This window comes from Pogonomyrmex barbatus, unplaced genomic scaffold, assembly GCF_055798465.1.
Source record: "Pogonomyrmex barbatus isolate J1 unplaced genomic scaffold, ASM5579846v1 scaffold22, whole genome shotgun sequence".
In the NCBI taxonomy this organism is placed as follows: Eukaryota; Metazoa; Arthropoda; class Insecta; order Hymenoptera; family Formicidae; genus Pogonomyrmex; species Pogonomyrmex barbatus.
The window spans coordinates 579499-597911 of record NW_028297119.1 but is presented as its reverse complement, the minus strand read 5'-3'; the positions used below and the strand labels follow the sequence as shown (position 1 = coordinate 597911).

Genomic DNA, 18413 nt, shown 5'->3' with positions numbered 1-18413 from the left:
GAGCGCTTTTCAAAGGGCGACAAATTGTCACGTGTGCGGAAAGATCTTTGGGCCGTATAACGTTCGCATGTGCGATCACTGTCATCTTACCGGACAGAGGACCGTTACAGAGGACCCGCGCATGCGAGCTGCAATTTGAATGATCAGAACGCGTTCATTATTCCCGTATTCTTTCACAATCTATCCGGTTACGACGCGCATTTTGTTATCAAGGATGTAGCGAATGCTTTCGAGGGTAAAGTCGACTTGTTACCGCTGACTAATTACATCGCGTTTTCGAAAATCGTCAACGATTCGGTGTATGGAAAATGGAAACATTGCGTTAAGCTACTTTCGTAGATTCGTTTAAGTTTCTCAATATCAGTCTAGAAAAATTAGTTTCGTATCTAGATCGGGAAAAACTGAGGATCGTGCGATTCGAATTCTCTGGTCTCGTCGCGAAGAATTTCGAGTTGCTCACGCGCAACGGCGTCTATTTCCGTACGAGTACGTTGACAGCGTTGATAAACTATTAGAGATCGAGTTATCGCCGATCAAAGACTTTCACAGTTCTTTAACTGGCGAAACTGTGAGCGTTAGCGATTACGAGCACGCGCGAAGGAGCGTTTTCGCGTGAGGACTCTCGGCGAGTACAGCGATCTATACTTGAAAACGGATGTGCTTCTCTTGCCGGATGTTTTTGAAAATTTTCAGGACACTTGTATGGAGAGTTAGGTTTGGATCCAGCGCATTATTTTACGTCACCGGGATACACATGGGACGCTATGTTGAAATACACGAACGTTCGATTCGATCTGCTTATCGATATCGATATGGTGTTGTTCATAGAGCGCGGTATACGCGGCGGTTTGAATCAATGCTCGAATAGATATGCGCAAGCTAACAACCAATACAAATCATCATATGACTCGTCTCGACCGTCGTCGTATCTCATGTACTACGACGTGAACAATCTTTACGGCTAGGCCATGTGCGAGCCCTTATTGTACGCGGAATTTCGATGGGTGAAGGACGTCGAAAGTCTCGACGTTATGTCCGTGCCACCTGATTCCGATATCGGTTATATTCTAGAGGTCGATCTCGAGTATCCGCGATATCTTCACGGCCATGCGGATCTTCCGTTTTGTCCGACGCACGAGAAATCGCCAGAAAAGCAAAATGAAAAGCTATTCGCTACGCTCTATGATAAGTCGCGTTACGTGACGCACTATCGCAATCTTCAGCAGTGCGTGCGACATGGTTTACGCATGTTACGAAAGTCTATCGCAGTCTAATGCGTTGCAGTTCGCGCAGTCTCCTTGGCTGCGCGCGTACATCGAGCTCAATATGGAACGGAAAATTTGCGCGAGTAACGAGTTCGAGAGAAATCTGTATAAATTGATGAACAACGCGGTTTTCGGCAAGACTATGGAGAACGTGCGCGGTCACGTGGACGTGAGGTTCGTGACGCGTTGGGACGGAAGATACGGCGCGGAGGCGCTGATCGCAAAACCGAACTTCCACAGCGTCTTCGATGAAAATCTCATGGCCGTCGAGTTGCGCAAACTCGAAGTTAAGTTTAACAAACTGATCTATGTCGGTATGTGCATTCTAGAGATATCCAAGACGCGTTTGTACGACTTTCATTACGATTATATGATCCCTCCGCTTTATCGCTCTAAATGCAAAATCATGTACACGGATATCGATAGCTTGATATTTTTTGGAATACGAAGAACGTTTACGAAAATATGAAGCGGGATATCACGAAAGTTGACATCAGCGATTACTCCGACGACAACGCGTACGATATGCCGCGCGCGAACAAGAAGTTCTCGGTTTGATGAAGGACGAGAACAACGGAGCGATCATGACGGAGTTCATAGGGCGAAGATGTACGCTCTGAGAGTTCTGGGAAAGAGCGATATGAAGAGAATAAAGAGCGTTAAGAGGAATATCGTCGCGAAAACAATAACATTCGAGGATTTTGCGCGTTGATTGAACGAATCGTCGCAGCAATCGAGACGTCAGGCGTGCGTACACTCGAGATTTACACCGTGTCCGAACTAAAGCTAGCCTTGAGTTCTTAGGATGACAAGCGATACGTAATACCCGACTCCACCGATATATTACCGTGGGATCATTATAAGATACCGTTATCAGATATAGTGTAGTATAAATACTTTTATCAATGTAAAATAAATAATCGTTTCACGTAAGATATCTTTGTACTCTTTATTCATTACAATACAGGCGTTTTATGTGCCAAGAGTTATGTGCATTGTTCATTCCTAACCATTTGACGAAAACCCTTTCTACGTAGCACCTTCTCTACGAGATAGATATCGGGATTGGAAACTCACAATAACTCGTGTTCGTAGAATCCTTCGGCTCTCCGCCATAGTCTTTCAGCAGATACGTCACGGGATTCGTGCGTTGCATCTTGGCGATTCGAAAAATCTCGGTCGCCCAGTTAGGCGTATATCCCTTATCGAAAATCGTTTTGAACTTGCTGACGCGTACCGGATCGTTTATCTTGAACCTCGCGGGAACTGCGATCTTCAAGTGACTGTATACTGTGGAGAGGAATCTCTTAGTAACGGTGGGAGTTATATCCGCCGGTCGTATTCCGATCGTTCGATGCACGCAGTTATTATATTCCAAGATTAAACGCGGTAGAGCGTCGAGCCATCTGTATGATCCGTTGAGCGTGAAGAGTCTCCACATGTCGTTCTTGAGCATGCGATTAAATCGCTTCACCACCGCCACCTTTATCACCGAGTAGTGACGTATATTATACTTGTTCGCTCGTAATCGCTTTTATGGCCGTATCAGACTACGGATTGTTGGTTATGATTCCCGATTGACGATTCTATTTCAGCCATTCATGATGCAGCAGGTCCCGATTGCGATTGCCGGTTATGATTTAGCCCGCCGTCTATTTTTCAGCCGACAACCAATAACCGTAAACAATAACGATTGCGATTTTATATCATCTGATTATTTTTATTTAGTATTCATTTAATATGATTTCAAATTTCGAGCATAAAAAGCTCACTGCCGCTTAGTGTGTTGATTTACAGAACAGTTGTTTGTCAAAAATAGTTATAATTTTCGGTCTATATTCTGAATTCTCTTTTATTGATAAAAGAGGATTTCGAATATAGGCCTTTGTGCTCAGATCCTTTTATTACAAAAGCAGAATAAAAAACAGAATATTACAGAGATCGAAGATTAAAATTTCGTTAACTTAATGGTATGTATCATTGCATTATAAATTTTCACATCTATATCTAATGAATATTCTCATTTCAAATCACGAAACATCAGCGATTTCTATAGAAACAGAATAGGTTACATATGTCTCAATTATTATAAAGTCATTGTGGACTATATTAAAGTATACTATAAATCAATGGATTGCCGAATTATTTAAAAGAAATGCTAAATGTATTTTAAAAGAAATAGTTTTTTGTACATATATTAATTTTTACATATTATGTAATTGAACATACTCTGTAATTGAATGCTCTCGAAAATCTATAATTTTAAGCAAGTAGTTTGATTTCAAGTAGTAAGATAACATCAAAAGATATTTTAACAACGATTTTGACATTATCTTGCTACTTGAGATGTATTGGTATTCACGCTTATTCCTTTTATTTTTTCATTTTCATGTAAACTAATCTAAACTTTTTGTTAACGTTATGTATCATACTTTGGATTATGAATTGTCAATTTTCACAGCTATATATCTCAATGAATATTTTTATTTTAGATTATCGTAATACAAATCAAAGATTTGTTTTGATCTTTATTTATAAGCAGAGAAAACAAAAAACAAAGATAGAATTTGTTCTATAAAATGGATCCAAAACAACAAATGGTCACAAGATGCCGAATTTAAACTAATTAATTTAGTTCGAGCTCGACCAATATTGTGGGATCCCATCTTGGATGAATATAAACGAACAGATTTAAAAGAGATTTGTTGGGAAGAAATTGCACAAGCAATGGGAATTTATTTTACAAGTAAGAAAATAGTTTGTATATATTATTATTTTTCATAAATAATGCTATAAACTGTAACAATACTATATAGGATATAATAAAAATAAATATAATTTTTTTTTAATGAAGATAGAAAAAAGAATTAAATTTTTTAAATATTTGTTTGAAAAGTATTTTGCTTTTAGGATTATGTTTATCTCTTTATTATATTAAGTGCACATTTTATTATATGTAACTTTTAATACAGATGCTGTAGTCAAAAAGAGGTTTATTAACATGAAAGATACATTTTATGGATAATTTGAGAAAAATAAAAGAGTCAGTGCGAAGATCAAGTGGAAAGGGAGCTGATGAAGTATACAAACCAAAATGGCCATTATATAGTAGTTTATTATTTCTCCGAAAAACGTGTGCAATAATATCAAGCACTTCAAATATTTCTACATCGAAAGATATTTCTACAGCATCTCAGCGACATGTTGAGATGACTGAATTGCAACATTCTATTCCGCAATTTTCTACTGAATTATCTTCACATACAGATATGCTTTCTTCTTTCTCTGAAGATAAAACAATAAAGGTAATTGATGTTTCTCCTTTCTGCTATGAAGATATGTTATTTTTAATTTCAAAACATTGTATAATTATCTTATATAAATTTTGTTCGTGATTAACAGATATACACATCATCTGAGAAAGAAAAATATTTTGAAAAAGATACAACAGTTTTTGTGGATGATTCTGAAGAATCAAATTACATTGATATACAATCAAACCCACTGTCATCTGCAGAATCACAATCTTCTATTATATATTACTTTCCAGAGACATCCATTCCAAAAGAGACAATATCCAGAGAACAATCTACAGAATCTTTATTTAAAAAACGAAGAATTAAAAAAAGATTAAAAACTTCAGCTACTCAAAAAGCCTTAGAATTAATGAAACAAATGGTTTCTCAATCAATAATAGTTCCCTCAAGGAGATGCTGTTGAACATTTCAGTTCGTATGTTGCTGCTAGGCTAAGAGAAATGGATCTCATTAAAAAAAAAAGATTCAATAATGAAAATCCTTAATTCTTAATGAAAAATTTTATTTTATATATTAACTTTGTCAAAATTTTATTAAAAATATTTTTTGTTTATTTCATTATTTTTTATTATTATTAGTTGTATTTTATTTAAAATTTTTTAGTATCTTTTTAATATTGAGATATTTTTTAACATGAAAGAAGGAAAATGTTACACACAGAATGTGACACACACACACACACACACACACACACACACACACACACACACACACACACACACACACACACATATATACACACGCGGCTGCGCACGCACATGCGCGTGGACATACGAGAGTAGTCTGAAAAGTTCTGAGCCTTAACATGAAGATGATGTTACTCATCAAAACCATTTTAGTACTATAGTAATAGTATATGCTTTGAAAGACTTTTGTGAAAATTTCAGCCATTTTGGACGCTCAGTTGTTGTTTGATAGTCGTTTGTGTCAGTGTTTTTGTAAAAATGGAAAAAATTGAATATCGTGCCATGATTAAATTCTTACATTTGAAAGGCAATACGCCTGCGCAAATTAAAATCAAGTTGGACGCTGTTTACGGGGATTTTGCCCCATCATTTGCCACCGTAAAAAGATGGGTAGCTGAATTTAAACGTAGTCGTACCAGCTTGGTTGATGATGAGCGTTCAGGACGGCCAAAAACTGCGACCGCTGATAACATCGAAAATGTTCACCAAATGGTACTGGACGACCGTCGAATCAAGGTTATAGAGATAGCAGAGGCTATGGGCATATCGAAAGAACGCGTTTGTCATGTATTGATTGAAGAATTGGATATGCGCAAGCTATCCGCGCATTGAGTGCCGCGCTTGCTCACTTTGGACCAAAAACGAATTCGAATGAACATTTCCAAGGCCCTGTTGGAGCGGTTCAAGCGAAATGAGTCAGATTTTTTGCGTTGATTCATAACTGTGGATGAAACTTGGATCCATCACTACACTCCAGAGACAAAAGAACAGTCAAAACAGTGGACTGCAAAGGGTGAACCTGCTCCGAAAAAGGTGAAGACGGTTCCATCAGCTGGGAAGGTAATGGCGACTGTTTTTTGGCATAGTCACGGAATTGTATGTATCGATTATCTTGAAAAAGGTAAAACAATAACGGGAGCGTATTACGCATCATTACTTGATAAGCTGAAGGCAGAAATTGCAAAAAAACGGCCGCATTTGAAGAAGATGAAAATGCTGTTCCATCAAGACAACGCAGCTGCTCACACTTCGGCGGTTGCCATGGCCAAAATTCACGAACTGCATTTCGAATTGGTTGACCACCGTATTCACTACCGTATTCACCAGATTTGGCCCCCAGCGACTTTTTCCTGTTTCCTAAACTTTCGTTTGGAGAACAGAGATTTTCATCGAACGAGGAGGTCATCGCATACATAAACACCTATTTTGCGGAGCAAGACGCCAACTACTATTTGAAGGAGTTAAAGAGGTTAGAGTAGTTGATGGGAAAAGTGTATCGACTTAAAAGAAGATTATGTTGAAAAATAAAACTATATTTGATCGAAAAAATACTTGTTTCTATGTTAGGTTCAAAATTTTTCAGACTACTCTCGTACACATACGCACATTGATAATTGAATAAGTGTAATACTATACAATGTGTTATTTCTTCAGAGAATTTAAGACTGTTAAAGACTATCAAAGATTTTTAAAGATTTTTTATTTTTTATTTTATTTTTTATTTTATATATATATTATTATTTTATATATATATTATTATTTTATATTATATATTATTATTTTATATGTAATAGTTATAAAATATTAGTATTAAAAACAATGTAATAGTATGACACAAAAGATTATTTTCCATATGTTATAATTTGAAACAAATTATAATATGTTAAAAACTAAAGGTATTTTAATTAAGCATAAATTGTTTACGTATTGTTTATGTATTTTGATTCCAATATAATATTATCCATTATTTTTCACAGATTACAAACTAACAAGTCCTTTACATTACATTAATTTATACATTTATAATTTAAATCAAAAGTATCTTATTATTGAACATATTGTTTTTTTTAAAAACTCAAACATTTTTTTTAAGAAATTTTTTTTTTATTATTTATATCGTATGACTTATAAAATGAAATAATAGTATCATAAAAAGTATAATAATGTAATACAGAAGCTTATATTATACATTGTTTATTCTAAATATTGTTTATTTGAATCATTTTCTCGGTTCAACGTACCATACGTTCCTGCCACGATACAGATCCAATAAAGTTAAAATACTGACATCATCTGTCTCTTAACTGAAGATTTGCATTAGCATGACAATTACCACCTTGATGTGTAAAATTAATCATGCTATCTGCTCTAATTTCCCGCCATTCGTCCAGGTGTATTTTACCATGCAATTCATCTTCTGCATTTATAAAATCTGAAGAAATGTATGTATAAATGTACATATTTCTGTCTACAACCCGACTCCTCAACCAATTGTGAATACAACAATGCCCAAACAATTTTGGATGCATCATCTGAGTCATGTCGCAGAGCTGCTGATCGAAATCTTGCTCCAAGGACTCCAAATGCATTTTCAGAACAATGCCTAGCTTTTGATAATCTAAAAAAGTAGACGTAAGAAAATCAACAGAACACTATGATTTTGATAATTATAATATAAGTAGTTATTAAATACTGTTATTATTTATGATAACTGCAATTAATTTAATATGTATATTTAGAAAATATTTAGAATAAATTTATTAAAATTAAAAATGTTATGATACCTATAATTGTATATTCTTCTATTCTTCTTTTCTTCTTCGACAGGAATCCTTGGGATATGGTACTAATAAATAAATTAAGGGAAATCCTTCATCACCAACGAGAACAAAAGGAAAGTTCATATTTGATTGAGGAAGAGGAGTTGGTTCAGGTATTTGGATGGAATTATTTTCTAAATGGATTTTTAAGCTGGATCTGTTCCATAGAGAATCACTCACTCTTCCATTTGTACCAATGTCGACAAAAATAAATCTTAGTTGTGCATCAACGACGGCTAAGAGAACAATACTGGCGTATCCTTTATAATTATGAAACATTGATCCAGAATTCACAGGAGGATCAATTTGAATATGCTTGCCATCTAAAATTCCTACGCAGTTAAAGAAGTTTCATCTTTCATCATAATCATTTGCTATAACTTTCCTCTGTTGAAATAGGTAATCTCAAATATTCTTCTTGCAACACAAAAGTAATCGCATAATTACATACTTCTTTAACAATATAGGAAATAATGCTTTGTTCAATACGGAATGAGAGGCGAAGTGATTCTTGATTTTCTCCTATAAATGAAAAGATACAAGTTATAATTAAGTTATAAATAATAAATACATACTTATACAATATTTACCAGTAGCTAAATATCTCAAAGCCAAAGAAAGTCTTTCTTCAGCAGAAATGGATTTTTGTAAATGTGTATCTTGTTTCGCAATAAGAGGACGAATTTTATTTAATAAATATATAAAAGAATCTTCGTTCATATGAAGGCATCTGCAAAATTATTATTAAAAAATTTATTTTTTTATTTATCTTTTATTTGTTTTTTATTAAAAAATCAATAAAAGTCAAATAATAAAATACCTCCGAAATCTATTAGGATCTTCAAAAGTCAGTTCCATAAAGAGATTACGATGCATTCCTCTCCATTTTCTTCTCAATAAATATGGGATTGTCCATAGAACGTACATTTTTCTGTTCTTCATTTTGTACAATTATGTATGTCAGTATTGCACATGCCAAATTTTTTCTCCGAATTAATTCGTGATTCATTGCATTTATTGTGCAATTATCAATATATCTTTATGTTCAATGTTACTGTAAATAGAAAATCTATATATGTGATTTTTATGTAAATAGTTATAAATATCAATTTTAAGGATTAATTAAATATGAATAAAATGAGATACAAAATGTTATGTGATATATTATAATAAAAAAATATACATATATATATATATATATATGTTATATATTTTTTTATTATAATATATCACATAACATTTTGTATCTCGTTTTATTCATATTTAATTATATATATATATATATATATATATATATATATATATATATATTGTTGTAGTCCGAATTACTTTTTACATTATTCATGCTACTTATCATATTATATCTTATCCTCACGATCATTCTCGAATTTCAGAATAGTCGGTGCTGCAGAAACGCCGGCTGGAAATGCAAGCATATAAAAGCAAATCGGCAAATTCCAGAACAGAGCGCAAATGAGGAATTTGCGAGAGCTCGTCATTTTGACCATATATAGTTCGATTTAGAATTATAAAACGACACTACTAGTATACCAAAAACGCTAAATCACCGAGAGCGGGCAGTCACAATATGTAACAGAGCAGTTGTATTGGTATCTATGCATAATTTCGTAGCGAAAATCGAGTAAATTTCAAATGCAAAATATTTAGCAAAAAAAGCGATTTTAATCAACTAAATATGTTCCATTCTGTTCAATGACTTTCTGTCATCTCTCTCCGAGCTTTATTATCCCTTTTTCATAGAAGTCCTGAGATTTTTGGGCAAAGAAGTCATCCAAGTGGTTTTTAAGGACATCCAGGGAACTAAAGGTTTTGTTATTCAAATTGTTCTACAACGCTCGGAACAAGTAATAGTCTGAAGGTGCAAAGTCCGAACTATACGGTGGGTGCACCAAAACATCTCATCCAAGCCGCAATAATTTTTGCCGGGTCATCAGAGAAACATGTGGTCTAGCGTTGTCCTGGTGGAACACAACGCCCTTTCTGTTCGCAAATTCGGGCCGTTTCTGATCGATTGCTCGCTTTATTTTGGCCAGTTGTGAGTAGTACTTGGTCGAATCAATCATTTTGTTGGATGGCAGCAGTTCATAATAGATAATTCCTTTCCAATCCCACCAAATACTGAGCATGATCTTCTTCGGGTGTAATCCAGCCTTTGCGACCGTCTGAGCAGCCTCTGAGCGCTTCGACCATAATCTTTTTTGACTGACATTGTTGTAGACAATGAATCCACTTTTTATCGCCAGTGATCATCCGCTTTAAAAATGGTTCGTTTTGATGGCGTTTAAGCAGCGAATCGCAAGCTGAAATTCGGTTATTAAATTCTTTTCGCTCAGTTTGTGCGGCACCCAAACATCAAGCTTATTTACCATTTCAAGCTTCCATAAATGTCTCAAAACAATTGATTGATCAATATTGAGATCATGTCCAATCTCTGTAGTCGTCAAATGCCGATTGGAGTCGATTAAAGTCTTGATTTGATCGACATCAATAGTGACTAGCCGACTAGAGCAAGGAGCATCTTGGAGATTAAAATCTCCGCAACGAAATTTCGCAAACCATTTCCGACTGTGACGTCCTGGGAGGTCCTGGTAGATCGGACGGGGCCGAAGTCAACAGATCCTCGACAGCTACACTCACACGTTATTTGTGAGGTTCTTTTCCATGCGGTTAAGAGGGTAAAACCTCAGGATTAGATACTGCGAAGGAAGTAGGTAACAGGAATGTCGAAATGACTTTTATTTTCAGGAAAGAGTTTTCGATTTTGGGAATAAGGAATAATACAATATCACACTTGTGGTATTTGAATTGGAATTTATTTACTTTTATAAATGATAGGTATATATATATATATATATATTTTGCGAATGCGAGTGGAAGTACAAGTGCAAAAATGTACGTGCGCGTACAAGTGCGAATGCGAACAAAATGTAAGTGTCCGTGGATGTGAATCGCGAGTGGGTACGAATGAATGAATGCGTGAATGCCTGCGCGAAAAAGAGGCCCCAAGGTATCGTCGCTTGAGGTTTTTATATGTTGCCAAAACATGGAAGTAGGGGTGACCTAAATTCCAATGTTATGATTCTACAGGTCTGAATAAAGCCTTTCATTATGAGTCAGCTATGATTCACGCATTTAAGACCTTCTAGTTGTCCTTGACATAGTTTTCTATTGGTCGACTTAGTCTACATTTGCTATGAGTCAGCGATGACTCGTGGTATTAAAATATTATAGCGCCGTTGACATTTAACGTTGGCCTACTTTCGCTTATAAACTGACCATGAGTCACACCTGTGACTAAATATTATGGCGGCCTTGACATTTAACGTTGGCTTATTTTTGCTTTCAAACTGATCATGAGTCATACTTATGACTATTCGGTCGACCTATTTTGTTTTCAAAGAGTTATACTTCGTTATAATAATTCCTTTCATATAGTTTGCTTGAATTTAAACTTTTATCGCAATATCGTTTTAGATATACTTTACAATTTTTATAATAATAATGATTACATCATATAATTAGTATATCTAAAATATATCAGTATAACTCTTTTTACATTTGTAATACATTATTTATTAAATGTTTTTAGATACAAAATGGCTCTGATTGTGATTGGTTGTTAGGGTAGTTTTCCATGCATATTAATATTCAAGATTTTTGTCATAGCCATAGGATTAGTGTTAATGAAAAAAGGGAAGTAACAATTATAAATATAAGTCTAGGATGAAGGTTTCTACAAGTTGAACTGGTTTATATACGGAGATTTGCCTGTTGATTTGAGTTTTTGAGGTAAGTGTATGTAAGGAAGTTTATAATTGTTTAAATATCTTCTAAACGGTGCGAGTTAGGTACGTATGTGTAATGAGGTAAGTTGCAGGATTTCCTATGTGTTGTCCAAATCTTTCATAATAATTATTTGTTAATATAATAATTTATTTATTTATAAATTTTATTAAACGAAATTTAAATCGTAGAATTTCTTTTCTGAGATAAAATATGTTTCTATCGGTGTTGTATATATAATTTCATAAAGAAAACTATATCTTATAAGGAAATGTATAATGTACGTATATATGTATACATGTGTGTGTGTGCTTTCATATACCCTTAATTTTGTTTATACTTGAGAATTAAGAATCGTAACCACAAACTATATTTATGTTTTCGAAAGGATTTTTGATGGAGAATGTATTCATGCAAGGAAAATATATCCATATAAGGACATTAACAAAATTTATCCTTGAAATAAGGATATGTATCAGGTGAACTGTTGAATAAATGTTTTGTCATGGATTTTGTTATATTGTCATTATGACTTTTATTCCTTATTCATATCCTTTCTATTGTTATTAATGTTGTTATTAACTTTTATATTTATTATGATTAAAATGGAACAAAAGTGAAAGTGTTTGATATACAAGAGTTTCTTAATTTCTGAAATTATATTTGACGATATAAAGAAATTGGTTGGTATTTTGTTATTTGTATAATTATATGATTTTGTTTATTAATTGGTAATAAAGATATTACAATGTACCGATAATTGTGTAATTGTGTAAATGTTTCGTTATAGTTTTCGTGCATTACGTGGGCGAGGTTTTATTTCCTACATTTGTTTTTTATTCATTATTTACTATTTGTTGAGATTTTGTTGTTAATATTGAAATGCTTAGATAAGGATGCGATATTATTAAGCTCTATTTTCTTGTTACTTTACTGAACAGTCTGGAGAAGTGATTTCAGTATGTTCTGTTTTTTGTTAGTGAGGTTCTAGGGAAAATTTACTAGGAACATTAAGGCTGTAGTAGCGCCATAAGGTTGTGGTAAGGAGCGGCCATTTTGTAGAAATCTTTAAATAATTTTAAGCGGTATATTCTTTTATTAAATGTATAGGAAGGGTTTGTTTGTGCTGTCTCCTGATACAGTCAGTCATAAGTAATTAAAATTTTTGAAAAAATTTACATTAGACATGACCAGAGGTACTCTCGGCGCTGGGACGTGACATCTCCATCCGTGGAGAAGTTCGGTCTCCGAACTTTATCATAACTAATGTTTTATTTAATATATATATATATTTTTTTCTTTATGCATATACTTGTGTATATTATTGCTAATATTTTTCCTCTTTCTAGTCGTCTGTCTCCTTGTATGTGTGTTATATATATATTTTTTTTTTCTTCCACCTATTGTGGCGATATTATTCGTGGATGTATTAATCCTTGTTTTCCGAATAATATTCCGTCTATTAGAATATTCAAATCGATTTCATGTTCTAATATTGCTATATTTATATCCTCTATTACTCGTTCGATATCGTCATTAATTTTATTTCGAATAATTACGTCGGTTACATTTTTATATTTTTCATCTATATACTGTCGAAGATCGGCTAGCTGCGTTTTTATCTTCAGGGTCACGTTGTACAGTTCCCCGAAACGTGAGCGCGTTGCGATAGTTTGATTGATAAGTAGCGTCGCAAGATCGTTGGTTTTATTTTCGACATGTTCTATCGCATTATTAATATAATAAAAATCTTCTGCAGTTAGTGTTCCAAATAAAATTTTACTCAATTGCCCGATGAATTCTAGGGGAGCTCTTTTCATTCGTGATCCTATGAGCAATTCGTGAATATGAAATTTATATTGCTTTATTTTATTAATTTTCCTTGTTAATTCTGCAAGTTGTTTTCGACCAGTACTACATGTATATGGAATTTGGTCGCATTGCAGTTTCGTTCGGTTTATTTCACGTCGAAGCCCTTCGGATACGCCTATGACGTCATTTAAATTGATGTACATTATCATTTTCCAAGATATATCTGACGTGCGCAGCTCGCCTAACGCCTCGTAGAATATTCCTGGATTATTTTTTAATTCCGTTATTGAATATTCGTTCTCCGTCATCCCTGATCTGGAATGCGAGCAGGCTTTGTTCTATTTACATGTATAATTTTGGTTTTATTTCGAGAAATTAAAATTTTTATATTATTATTTTCTAAGACTTCTATTATTTTGTACGGGCCGGTATATTCATCATCAAATTTATGACTCTTTTTCGGCTTTAACAAATAAATAAAATCTCCCTCCTTATATCTTTGTGTTTTTAATTTTCGATCATAATAGTATTTATAACGTTCTTTAGAGTTGCCTAAATTTGATGCTGCCAATTTCCTTAAATCTGCTAATTTGTCAATTAATTCACGTAATCATTATAAGTTTCAAAATCATCATCATTTTTTATTTGAGAAGGTAAACGTGCTATTTTTCCAAATACTAATTCATAAGGAGTAAATTTCGTTCCCTCGTGTACGCTAGTATTATACGAAAACATAGCATGCTCGAGCCAATTATCCCAATCTCGCTCGTTGGTAATATAATGCTTTAGATATTCGGTTAATACATGGTGACTTCGTTCTATCGAACCATTTGATTGCGGATGAAAGGCGGATGTACGATATTGTTTAATTTTAAAATATTTTGCAAATTTCTTCATCATAGAACTCGTGAAATTTGATCCTTGATCCGTCAATATTGCTTTGGGGCTACCGAATTGACAGATAAAGCGTCGAGTAAATGCTTTTGCAATTTCCTCTGAATTTGTCTGTACGAGAGGCACGGCAATGGAATATTTTGTTAGCAAATCCTGAATAGTTAAAATATATTCATTGTCATTTTCTGTTACAGGTAGCGGTCCTAGAATATCCATTGAAACTTTGTCGAATGCGTCGACAGGTGTATCGGTTATTATCATTGGCTGTTTTGTTTTGTTTTTACGCGTACTAATTTTTTCTTTTGACAGCTATTGCAAGCTTGAATATAATTTTCAACTTGTTTCTTCATGTTATGCCAATAATATTTGTGACGTATCCGCGCCACTGTCTTCGCGATTCCCTTGTGTCCTCCGACACTGGATTCATGACATTCATGTATAATATGCAATCTCTCTTCTAGTTTCGGTATGCATATTTGTCCCTTACATATTGTTATCTGTATATTGGTATTTAGGAATGTTAATCGCATAATGTTGCGTATTCTAAACCATGGCACATTGATATTACTTTTACTCTGCGATATATCTGCGTGTAAAATATTCGATCGTATCATTTCACTTTTTAATTCTTTAAAGGCGTTTACAATATCATTTTCTCTTATTCTATTATTTAATTCTTCTTTAATTATTAATCCGAATATTTTTCTATTGTTCCTGTCCATAGTTAATACATGTCCCGTTATTCCTTTAAAATTTGAAGGTCTTTGATATAATTTTCTCTCTATTAATTCCTGACCTATTTCGTCTACCGGTTCTCCTTTTGTGTTTACAAAACATATTATATTATTATTTTTCATCCAAATGTGGTCTCGTGATTCTAAAATATTGATTGGAACTTCAGAGATTTCTTTGATTTTTGGTTTTGGTTTTTCCTTGATTATTTTATTCTTTTTCGCAGACTTTTTATTTATCTTTTTATTAAAAGACATTGGCTTAGATAATTTTTGTATTTCTCTATTTTTATTCTTACTCTTCTCTAATGAGCGTGGTTTAGCTTTACGAGAAGGTGGTGAAAATATTTCTTTCGATTCAGTTTTATCGGTACTATCGCTTGGCGTTTTTGGATTTCGATAATTCATGGGACTATTCTCAATTTCAAATTCCATTCGTTCGCTACTGGATGAAATTTCCATCGCTTGGATTTCATCTTTATTTAAAGGGATATTTTCCCTTTTTTTTTCTAATATTTGGATAGAATCAGTATTTTTTAATTTTGATTGTGACCCTTTTATTTTTTCGTGTTGCGTTCCTATAGAAATTTTAGGGGGTGAATGGACATCAACTTTCACTTCTATATTTCTTTCAACTTTAAAACTATCGCTTGAATGTGTTGCAATATCCATAGGTTCTTCTTCTAAATATTTATTTTTATGCATATTTTTATTAGGTTTCTTTTTATATGGATCACCCGTTGTATTGTCTCCGCTCGCGCGCTTGCGCGTTGCTGCAACGGCGCTGTAGTCCATCGGCGTTTCCATTTCCTGACGCTGTCGCGTGGCGGCGTCGTCATCGGTATGACGCTTGACCGAATCACGCCCTTCAGCCGTATTCACAGGCCTCGCCATTTCCTTAACGTTGTCGTGGTGTTTTACTATACTTTCAGAACTCGAAGTTTTAGAAGGCTTCCGTTTTTTTCTTCTTCGTTGCAGTTTGCGATGTTCCAGATTCGATGAGCTACTCTCTCGCTTTCTCTTTTCTCCCTTTCTAATAATTCCTGAGCCATCGGTTTCATAATCAGTATCATAATAATATGATGCTGTACTATCACTGTCGCTGCTTTCTAAGTCAGCTATAAATTTACTTCTGGGCGGTTCTTTTAATTCATCATCCGAATCTTCATAAGGGGATAATTCTTCAGGTCTTAATTTTTTGTGTAGTGCGGGATTTCCAGATCCCTCACTCTCCCACATTCTTTTAAATTTTGGATGTGAAATTTTTTGTTTTTTATAATCGGCTTTCATGGAACCTTCGCTTGAAGATCGTGCACGTTTTGCTTGTAGAGGAAATATATTTTTAATATTTTCCGTAGGGTTTCGTGATAAAGCGTCGGCGTTTTTATTTTTCTTTCCCGGTTTGTATTTTATTTGATAATCATATTCCGCTAATTTAAGCCTCCATCGCATTAATCTCGAGGTAGGATCAGCTATTGAATTTAACCATTCTAGTGGTTTATGGTCCATTACTAATGTGAATTTTCAGCCATAAATATAGGGACGAAAATGTTTTACTGCATAAATCAGCTAATAATTCTTTTTCTGTTGCTGAGTATCTCGTTTCTGCGTCGCTTAGAACTCGAGAAGTATATGCTATTGGAAGATCATTTCCTATTTTTCCTTGACTTAATATAGCTCCAATTGCATATCCAGATGCATCTGTTGTTATAATAAACGGTTCATTAAAATTTGGATACTGTAATATCGGTTCTGAACATAAAGCGTTCCGCAACTCATCAAATGCTTCTTGTTGTTTTCGTTGCCAATCAAAAGCAACTGATTGTTTTGTTAAATCAGATAAAGGCTTAGCAATCTTGGAAAAGTTTTCAATAAATCTTCTATAATATCCTGCAAGTCCAAGAAACTGTTTAATATTTTTTCGTGTTTTGGGCCTAGGGAAATTTTTCACAGCGCTTATCTTTTTTGGATCTGGCCGTACGCCATCTTTAGATATTATGTGTCCCAGATATGCTACTTCTTTCTTCAAAAATTCGCATTTATCAGGTTGCAAGTATAAATTAGCTTTAGTAAGTCGTTTCATAAGTCTAAGAAATTTTGTTTCATGTTCTTGAAGTGAGCGGGCGTAAATTACTATATCATCAAGATATACGAACAACTCTATTCCTTGTAATCCTGTCAAAACTTGATCCATTAGTCTCTGAAATGTAGCAGGAGCATTCTTTAGTCCGAACGGCATACGATTATATTCAAAATGTCCATATGGCGTTGAAAATGCGGTTTTATGTTTATCTGTTTCATCCATAGGAATTTGATGAAAACCAGATGCTAGCTCAAATACAGAAAAGTATTTTGCACTTCCGAGTTGATCTAATATGTCAACGATATTTGGAAGAGGGTAAGCGTCTCCGATAGTCTTTTCATTTAAGGCACGGAAATCTATTACTAGACGCCATTTTTTATTTCCTAGGGAATCATCCTTTTTGGGAACAATCCATAATGGAGAATTGTAAGGCGAACTTGATGGTTCTATAACATCTTTATCCAGCATCTCGTCGACCTATCTTCGTATTTTCTCCTTGTGTATTTGAGGATAACGATATTGCTTGACATTAATCGGACGATCATCGGTGGTAAATATTCGGTGTTTAAAAACATTTGTCGCACCTAAAGGTTCTCCTGGCAAATGAAATCTTTCCGCATGGGATGTTACTAGGCTAGTGGCACTAGTGACTTCCTCCTCGTTCAAATGATCGAGACGTAGTAATTGCAATATTTTATTAACACGTTCATCGTCATTATCTCGTTTATTACTAAAATTTTCCTTAATCTCTTCTCTTATCTCTTCGAATGGATATATCTTTACAGTAGGGATCGCTAATTCTATATCCTCATCCGACGAGTTAACAGCATATAAATGCGCTATTCCGTGATGATTTGATACGACGGCGTTACCTAAGTACACCTGCGGTCCTGCGTTTAACTTTGGAATATATCCATTTTTTATTTCTGGATTGGCGATTCGTACAAATATTTGTTTTCGCGTCCTAGCGGGAAGAATAACGGTCTCATCATTATGAAAATAATATGGCTTGCCATTTACGATCAGACTTGCCCTCGGGTAGTTTATGGTTGTTCGTTGGCTCTTAAAGAATTCAGTGCCCAAAATTCCATCCTGTCGAATAGGGAATTTATCCGTGACTACATGGAATAGTATGTTGGCGTCGAAAATGCGTACTTTTGTTACGCCTATCGTACGAGTTCGACCTTTAGTTATTCCACTTAGTTCAAACACCATTTTGGT

General features: G+C 34.2%; 1 pseudogene across 1 annotated transcript; it reads left to right on the top strand.

Annotated features, from left to right (window-relative positions):
* Positions 1-968: 968 nt before the first annotated feature.
* On the top strand, positions 969-6743 carry LOC148936393 (uncharacterized; annotated as a pseudogene). The gene is made up of 5 exons (XR_016139575.1): positions 969-1229; positions 1285-1579; positions 3805-4011; positions 4238-4570; positions 4668-6743. The product of XR_016139575.1 is annotated as an uncharacterized LOC148936393 (transcript).
* Positions 6744-18413: the final 11670 nt, after the last annotated feature.